The sequence below is a fragment of the Cricetulus griseus genome, chromosome 10, assembly GCF_003668045.3.
Source record: "Cricetulus griseus strain 17A/GY chromosome 10, alternate assembly CriGri-PICRH-1.0, whole genome shotgun sequence".
NCBI classification, from domain to species: Eukaryota; Metazoa; Chordata; class Mammalia; order Rodentia; family Cricetidae; genus Cricetulus; species Cricetulus griseus.
The window spans coordinates 13143237-13151122 of record NC_048603.1 but is presented as its reverse complement, the minus strand read 5'-3'; the positions used below and the strand labels follow the sequence as shown (position 1 = coordinate 13151122).

The following is a 7886-nucleotide window of genomic DNA, read 5'->3' as shown; positions in this document are numbered from 1 at the left end:
ATTTTTTTTTTTTTTTTTAGTTAGAGTTTCCAATATCAAGTCCCACCCCAGGTCAAGTGAATTAAGCATTGGTATTCTTTCAAAATTCCAGACCTCAGTTGCTTAGTTTCTTCTGTTCTCTTGTTTTGTTTTGTTTTTTAATTCTTTAATTAGTACTCATATTTACATATCCATCCCCCCCATCCCCTTCGTTCTCTTGTTTTTACAATTGATCTTTTTCAAGCCTTTCTTTCTTTCCAGGGTGGGATGAACTCAGCGCCCCCTGCACACCCGGTGTCCACCTGTCGTGCAGCTGAGTCAGAACCATCCAGATAGATGAGGGAAGAGAAAGAAACCCCAGCACCCCACGTTGTGAAACCAGCACCCAGATTTCTGTCTGTAAAAACCCTGCTGATCTCCCCGGGCAGGATGCAGAGCCATGGTTGCCAGGCGCTGGGCAAAGGCGGAAGTGAGCAGTCGATGCTCACCCGGGACCCCGGGTTTCCTTGTGGGGTGATGAGAGCATTCTAAAATTACTGTGCTGGTGACTCACGACCCGAGCGCGCACTGAATGCAGCTGAAGTGTGAGTCGTACAGCATGTGAACTCTGTCGTTCTGTTGGCTTGGTTTGGGCTTTTGGTTTGGGCATTCTGACTAAGCAGCCCCCAGGCTGGTCTCGAACCCTCCGGTGCTGGAACGCAGACATCACAGGTGTGAGTTAACTAACATGATGTCTGGCTGTTTGTTACTGTTGTTGTTGGTCTGTTATTACTTTTTGTTTGTTGCCTGTGATGGAGAGCCCGCCCAGGGCCTGCACATAATGGGTGAGCACCCCACCAACCAATGAGGCACACTCACAAAATCTCTTTTTTTTGGGGGGGGGTCTAGTCTATCACAGCGCTAAGGAATGACATTGGAGTACAATCGCTGTGAGTTTGAACTTTGGGCTACATGGTGAGGCTGTGTGTGTGACACAGTGTGTGTGTCTGTCTGTGTGTGTGTGTGTGAGAGAGAGAGAGAGAGAGACAGAGACAGAGACAGAGACAGAGACACACACACTCACACACACACAGAGACAGAGACAGAGAGACAGAGAGAGACACAGAGAGAGAGACACACAGAGACACAGAGAGACAGAGACAGAGAGACACACATACACTCTCTCTCTCACACACACAGAGAGACACACACACACAGAGACACACACACAGAGAGACAGAGACACAAACACAGAGACAGAGAGACAGAGACACAGAGACACAGAGACACAGAGACAGAGAGACAGAGACAGAGACACACACACAGAGACAGAGAGACAGAGACAGAGAGAGAGACACACACAGAGACAGAGAGACAGAGACAGAGAGAGAGACACACACAGAGAGTCAGCAAGACAGAGACAGAGAGAGACACACACACAGAGACAGAGAGACAGAGACAGAGAGAGACACACACAGAGACAGAGAGACAGAGACAGAGAGAGACACACACAGAGACACAGAGACACAGAGCCAGAGAGACATAGAGAGAGAGACAGAGAGACAGACAGACAGACACACACACACACACACACACACACACACACAGAATGTGTGTGTAGGGGTGTACAGCTGAGGTTGGCGTCTAGGTAGATGTGCATCTCTTTGTCTCGTAAAGGCCACCATCCTCTCCGAACACCACAGACTTCCACCGTGGGCAGTATGGTCTCCCAGGATATCCATCCTATTTGGTCTCTCACGTATCCCAGAAGTTTGGGCCTGAGCCATCAAAATTTCATTCCCCGCCAAATTAAGTGAATCTTGAAGGCAGATAGATGTGTTGCTTCCAGGGGACTCTAGAGCTGAGGAGAGAGAGACAGAGACAGAGACAGAGAGAGAGAGAGAGAGAGAGAGAGAGAGAGAGAGAGAGAGAGAGAGCGCAAACGGGACAAGAATTAGAGAATTTCTTTGAGGTAACTTTCCCCTCACAGAGAACCAGTGAGAAGCTAGACATTGCCGCCCCCTGAACCCATCGGCACATTTGAATGTATTTAAGGCGCATGCATGTGCGTATTTCATATTTCGTAAGATAAACAGATCATAATAGTAATAGGTTCAAAGCCAGCAATTGGTGGGTGATTGGCAGGCAGGAATATTTAAATTCAAAAGGACGGTATTCTCTATTTTTAAAAACCGTTCTTTTGAATGCTAATTTTGGTTGTTTTGTTTACATTTACTTGGGTTTTTTTGTGGGGGGCTTGGTGGTGGTGGACATTACGTATATGCCATGGCATGCCTGTGGAGGTCAGAGAACAACACAGGACTCATTCTTTTTGAACTCAGGGTATGGGGTTTGATTGGCAAGTGCCTGTAACCATTGAGCCAACTCCCTGGCCCTTGCTTGTTTTTTTGGGGGGGTGGGGTGGGGGATGGGGATGGGGCAGTTTCTTGTAACCTTGAATTCCTGATGCCCTTGCTGTCATCTCCCAAACCCTGGGTCACCCATGCCCAGTCTACTTCTAACCTACCAAATGGATAATGAGATAAGATAAAGGGATATTTGAAATCCCAGGCTTAATCATCTTCAGAGCAAAGGGGGAAAGTTAGCTCAGAATCTCTCCGTGGGATCCGATTGTGCCTCCTTTTAAATTTTGCCAAAGGGGATTTTGGATGATTCAAGACGACTTGGGTTCCAGAACAGTCCTTCCCAGGGGAACATTTTTTCCTTCTCCCAAGCCAATTCCTGAAGTGCAGCCACAGCCAATCAGAGAAGTACTCCCCCAGATACTGAATTGAGACTAATTGTTAATCTACACACAAATTCGAGACTGTTAACCAACAGAGAGCCTCTTTATACGAGCTCCTCCAGGAGCTTTCTCCAGGGAACAAGACAGTGAAAGTCAAGAGCGGTGATTATTCTTTCATTACTTCTGGAACACGGGCAGTCTTAATGGATTGATGTCAGGGCAGGCATTCAAACCCATCTGTTTTCTGGGGACGGACCAAAACCCCTTTCAGAGGCATCTGGGGTGATTTCCAGCTCACGGAGGTCACTTAAGAAGTTCATAATATGAGCCGTATTTGTTCTGTTGTGTCCGTTTGTCCGTTTGTTTGTTTGTTTGTTTGTTTGTAGAGTCTGGGCTTTGTAGATTTGTAGTGTGTCAGCTGAAGTTCCTTCCTTTCAGATGACGCTGGCTTGTGCCATTGAATTGACACAAAATCATCAGCATAGGATATAAGGGACAGAACTCATACTACGGAGGTCGGTGGCAAGATCCTTTACCTGCTGAGCCATCTTACTGGTCCTGTAATGGATCTGTTAACCTTTTTTTTTTTTTTTTTTTTTTTTTTTTTTTTTCCGGTATTGGCATTGAACCTAAGGCCTCGCACGTGCTAGACAGGTGTGACAGTACTAAGCTACATCCACAGCGTTCTTTCCCTTTTTCTTTTTGACAGGGTCTTACATAGCGCTGTCGGGTCTTGAACTCACGATCCTACCTCCTCTATCTCCAAGTGCTGGGGGTTACAGGTGCCCAGCTTTCCCTTAGAGCTTTTTAAAGATTTACTCTACATTTTAAAAGTGTGTGTGTGTGTGTGTGTTTCGGGGAACGTGTCTGTGACCGCAGTTGCCTGAGGAGGCCTGGAAAGGGCATCCCCCAAAGCCGGAGTCACAGGCAATCGTGAGGCAGCTGACATGGGTGCTGGGGACTAAACTCAGGTCCTCTGTAGAGCAGTATTCACTCTTAATCACTGAGCCATCTCTCCAGCCCCTCCCGCATACCTTACAAAATTTAAATATTATTTTATATTCAAGGGTGGGTCCCAATTTAGATGCCAACTTCAGCGTGTATACCCCTACACACACATTCTCTGTGTGTGTGTGTCAGATACATACAACCTCTCTCTCTCTCTCTCTCTCTCTCTCTCTCTCTCTCTCTCTCTCGCTATGTGCATGTATATCTGTTCATTCCTGGTAACTTCTGAGGCCTGTGTTGGGTTCCCTGGAACTGGAATTACAAATGGTTGTGAGCCACCACATGGATTATATTATCCACTGTGGCTGTTTTTTTCTTCTTTTTCTTGTCTTTCCTTTAATCATTGGTTGTGTATTTGTGTGGATGTGTGCATGCATGCGAGCACGGGTTTCATGGCGTATATATTTGTCAGAGAACAACTTTAGGGAGTAGGTTCGCTCCCGTCTACCATCTGGGACCCAAGGATCAAACTTAAGTTGGTTGTCATGGTTGCTAGTAAGTGCCTTTGCACACTGAGCCATCTTGCCAGCCCAAATACATCACTTTAAGCCATGACTTCCCTCCTTGTCCCCATAGGCTCATGACCGTGTTGTAGTGTAAAATGCATCTGGTTCAACTTTAAATATCTTTGTAACTCCAAATGCATCAAAAGTCCAACATTTCTTAACTGCGAATACGTACAAAATAAAAAGCAAATTCCGTCCTTCCGACATAGAATGGTACGGGGTAAATATTCCTGTTGTAAAAAATAAGAATTGGGGCAGAACAAGGAACGACAGGAGCAAAAGCAAGACCAAAATTCAGCAGGGTAAGTAAATAACTCCATTTCTTCATCTGGGTCTCATGATGTATTCAACTGGGCTTTAAGCGGTGCCGACTCCCAGTTCTGTTGCTGGAAACACACAGTGTCTCTCTTAAGCAGGACTCACTCAGCACCCACAACACCATTAGCAGATGTCCCATGGTCCTGCAGTATCTGCAGTATCCTGGGGTTCCTACTACAGTGTGGGCTTCGCCTTCATTTCTTTACACACTGGGGCCTCTCAGGGCCTCTGCAGGGATTCTGAGCCTACCACATGTTTTCTGGTCTTAGCCACTATCCATGTCATTCTCCTCAATCTTGAATCTTCATGTCTTCCAAAACAGTTTGACATGGACGGCACTGCCAACTTCTGCTCCCGACTCTGGCCCTACGACCTTGGACCACGGTGTTGTCAGCTTCAGTACACTGACCTTGGGAGAACACTCGCTTAGGCTAGCCTGGTCTACTGAGCAAGTTCTAGGACAGCCGCCAAAGCTACGGAGAATCCCTGTCTCGAAAAACCATAAAGAAACATCGTTGGGGTTTTATCAGGTTGTCCCCCTGTAGGACACCCACTGTGGCTTTTTGAGTTGTTTTTTAATTTGATCTGTAGCCCAAGCAAGCCTTGAACTTGCCTCCTGCCTCCCACCACTGCCTATATACAGACCTGAAACACCAGGCCAGACCCAACTTCCAGATCTTGATGCTGGAGTCCATGGATACACAGGCAATAGTAGTTGCAACTGACATGTAGGGATTTACTAATGCCCCCACCATCTATCAGACGTTCCTATCCACTATCCACGTTGTGATAGTGGAACAGCGGCAGGCTGTGTGGGAGGGAATGAGCAGACGTCAAGCCTTCCATCCAAGCCAGAGGACTGAGGTGACTGCAGGCCTCTCCCGCTTTCCTGCTGCCCCATCTGCTGGTGGTAAAACAGTTAGAGGTGCAGGGCTGCGCAGTCCCAGGCTTTGGTAACAAATGCTTGGTTCTGATGCTCACAAGAGAAAGAAAAGGAGATCAAAGGGGTGGGTGGATATTGGCTCAAGACTGCAGGCACTGCGGCTCGTAATGCTCCTCTCTAAATAGCAGGACCTCTTGCAGCCGTGGACAGTACTGCTGCGATGTTTAGTTTTAACTGTCACCTGGACACAGTCTAGAATCACCCTCAGGAAAGAGTCTCAGTGAGGAACCGTCTGAACTCGCTCTGTAGACCAGGCTGGCCTCAAACTCACAGAGATCCACCTGCCTCTGCCTCCCAGTCCTAATGGAGTACTGGGATTAAAGGCACCTGCCACCACCACTGCCCAAACCATTCTTTTTTGTTTGTTTATTTTGTTCTTCAAACAGGGTTTCTCTGTGTAGCCCTAGCTGTCCTGGAACTAGCTTAGTAGACCAGGCTAGCCTCAAATTCACAGAGATCCACCTGCCTCTGCCTCCAGAGTGCTGGGATTAAAGGAGTGTGCCACCACCTCAAGGCTCTGGACCATTCTTTTTTTTTTTTTTTTTTTTTCTTTTGGGTTTTGAGACAGGGTTTCTCTGTGGCTTTGGAGGCTGTCCTGGAACTCGCTCTTGTAGACCAGGCTGGACTCGAACTCACAGAGATCCGCCTGCCTCTGCCTCCCGAGTGCTGGGATTAAAGGTGTGCGCCACCAAAGCCCGGCTTGGACCATTCATTTTTAAGGTTGCTTTTGTCAGGGCATTTTATCACAGCCATAAAAAGGAAACAGGGACAGGCAGCTACCCATAAAGCCATGCCAGAACTGTGTGACCATCCAGGGGTTCTTTTCATCCAGGTGGCCATGTGGCCAGAGTATCACCTAGGAAGCCCAAGCTCAGCATCTTTAGGGTGAATGTTGGTTTTGACCTCAATGCTTTCTTTCCTCCTTGGAAATCTGGCTTAGCAAGGGGAGAGGCGGGCAGCAGGCGGCTGCAGCTGTGGAAACCAAAGCCCCTTGGTGAAGGCAGTAAGCTAGCTCTCCCACAAAGGAAAAGCAAACAGAAAACACATCTGAGCGCTCAATGGGACCAATGTGACACTCAGGAAGAGGCAATAAGAACTAACAATCAGATGGGGAGAGGCAGAGAGAGTAATTTCTGTTGTGGACGAACTATTTCCCCACACTGTCACTCCAGTTATCCCCCTAAAGCATGAATGGTTCAGAACAGTGGTTCTCAGCCTTCCTAACACTGTGACCCTTTAATCCAGTCCCCATATTGTGGTGACCCCAACCATAAAATTATTTTCGTTGCTGCTTCATAACTATAATTTTGCTACAGTTATAAATTTTTTTAAAGATTTATTTATTTATTGTGTATGCAGTGTTCTGTCTGCATATTTCTATGCAGGCCAGAAGAGGGCAACAGATCTCATAATGGATGGTTGTGAGCCACCATGTGGTTGCTGGGAATTGAACTCAGGACCTCTGGAAGAGCAGTCAGTGCTCTTAACCTCTGAGCCATCTCTCCAGCCCGTACAGTTATGAATTGTAATATGAATGTTTTTGTTTACCGGTGGTCTGAGGCAACCACTGTGAAAGGGTCATTTGACCCCCATGGGGGTCACAACCCACAGCTTGAGACCCGCTGGTTTAGAGCATCATCCACTGCACAAGAGACAAGAATTGCGAAAGCCCAGTGTCTTTTACAACTCCCTTCCCCAACTGTTCCAAATCCTTTCACAATTTGTGTCTCCTGTCCTGTTGTCTCTCTTGCATTGTGCCTATTTCTCTGTTTTCTTTTGTCTCCCTGCCTCCGTCTCTGCAGGCCAACAGACTCCTCTAATCATCTGTGCCTTTGGCTGTGCAGCGTCTGTCACCTGTCTTCCCTCTGGGGATGCAGTGATGCTGTTTTACTAGCTGGCGCTCAGCTGGTCCCCGTTCTCAGGGGCATCATGTTGGTTGCCTGAAATCTGCCACAAGAGAAGTGTTTCCACCAGAGACACTGGCAAAGGCGTGCAATATTATCACGGCTAATTTCTGCCTTTGGACATTGGACTCAAGACCTTGTATGCAAGCTAAGCAAGTACTCCACCGCCGAGTTACAACCCTTGTCTCCCACTCTTTGCCTGGACTGTTTCTGCTTACCCTCCAAGACGGTTCTGTCAGGCAGTCTTGGATTCCCATGGAGCAATATGGAGAAGCAATCAACTTCTCTGTTAAGTGTGTGGGGCTGAGTGCTGTGCAAACATAACTTCCTGCCTCCATCAAAGCCTTCGAATCTCGTCGTCGTCGTCGGTATTTGTTTGACTGTCTCCCCAGTAGCTTCTGTGGGCGAAGAACAACTATCTATGTTGGTCTGTAAAACCCTCCAGGGAGGGAACTTACATAGTGAGGTCTTTGCGAATGCCTTCCTATTTAATTAAGTAGAAA

At 47.3% G+C, this 7886-nt stretch overlaps 1 long non-coding RNA gene across 1 annotated transcript; it reads left to right on the top strand.

Moving 5' to 3' along the window:
• Nucleotides 1–535: 535 nt before the first annotated feature.
• On the top strand, nucleotides 536–7740 carry LOC118239363. Its single transcript, XR_004771290.1, has 3 exons — nucleotides 536–690; nucleotides 4859–5066; nucleotides 7282–7740. It is a non-coding gene; the product is annotated as an uncharacterized LOC118239363 (long non-coding RNA).
• Nucleotides 7741–7886: the final 146 nt, after the last annotated feature.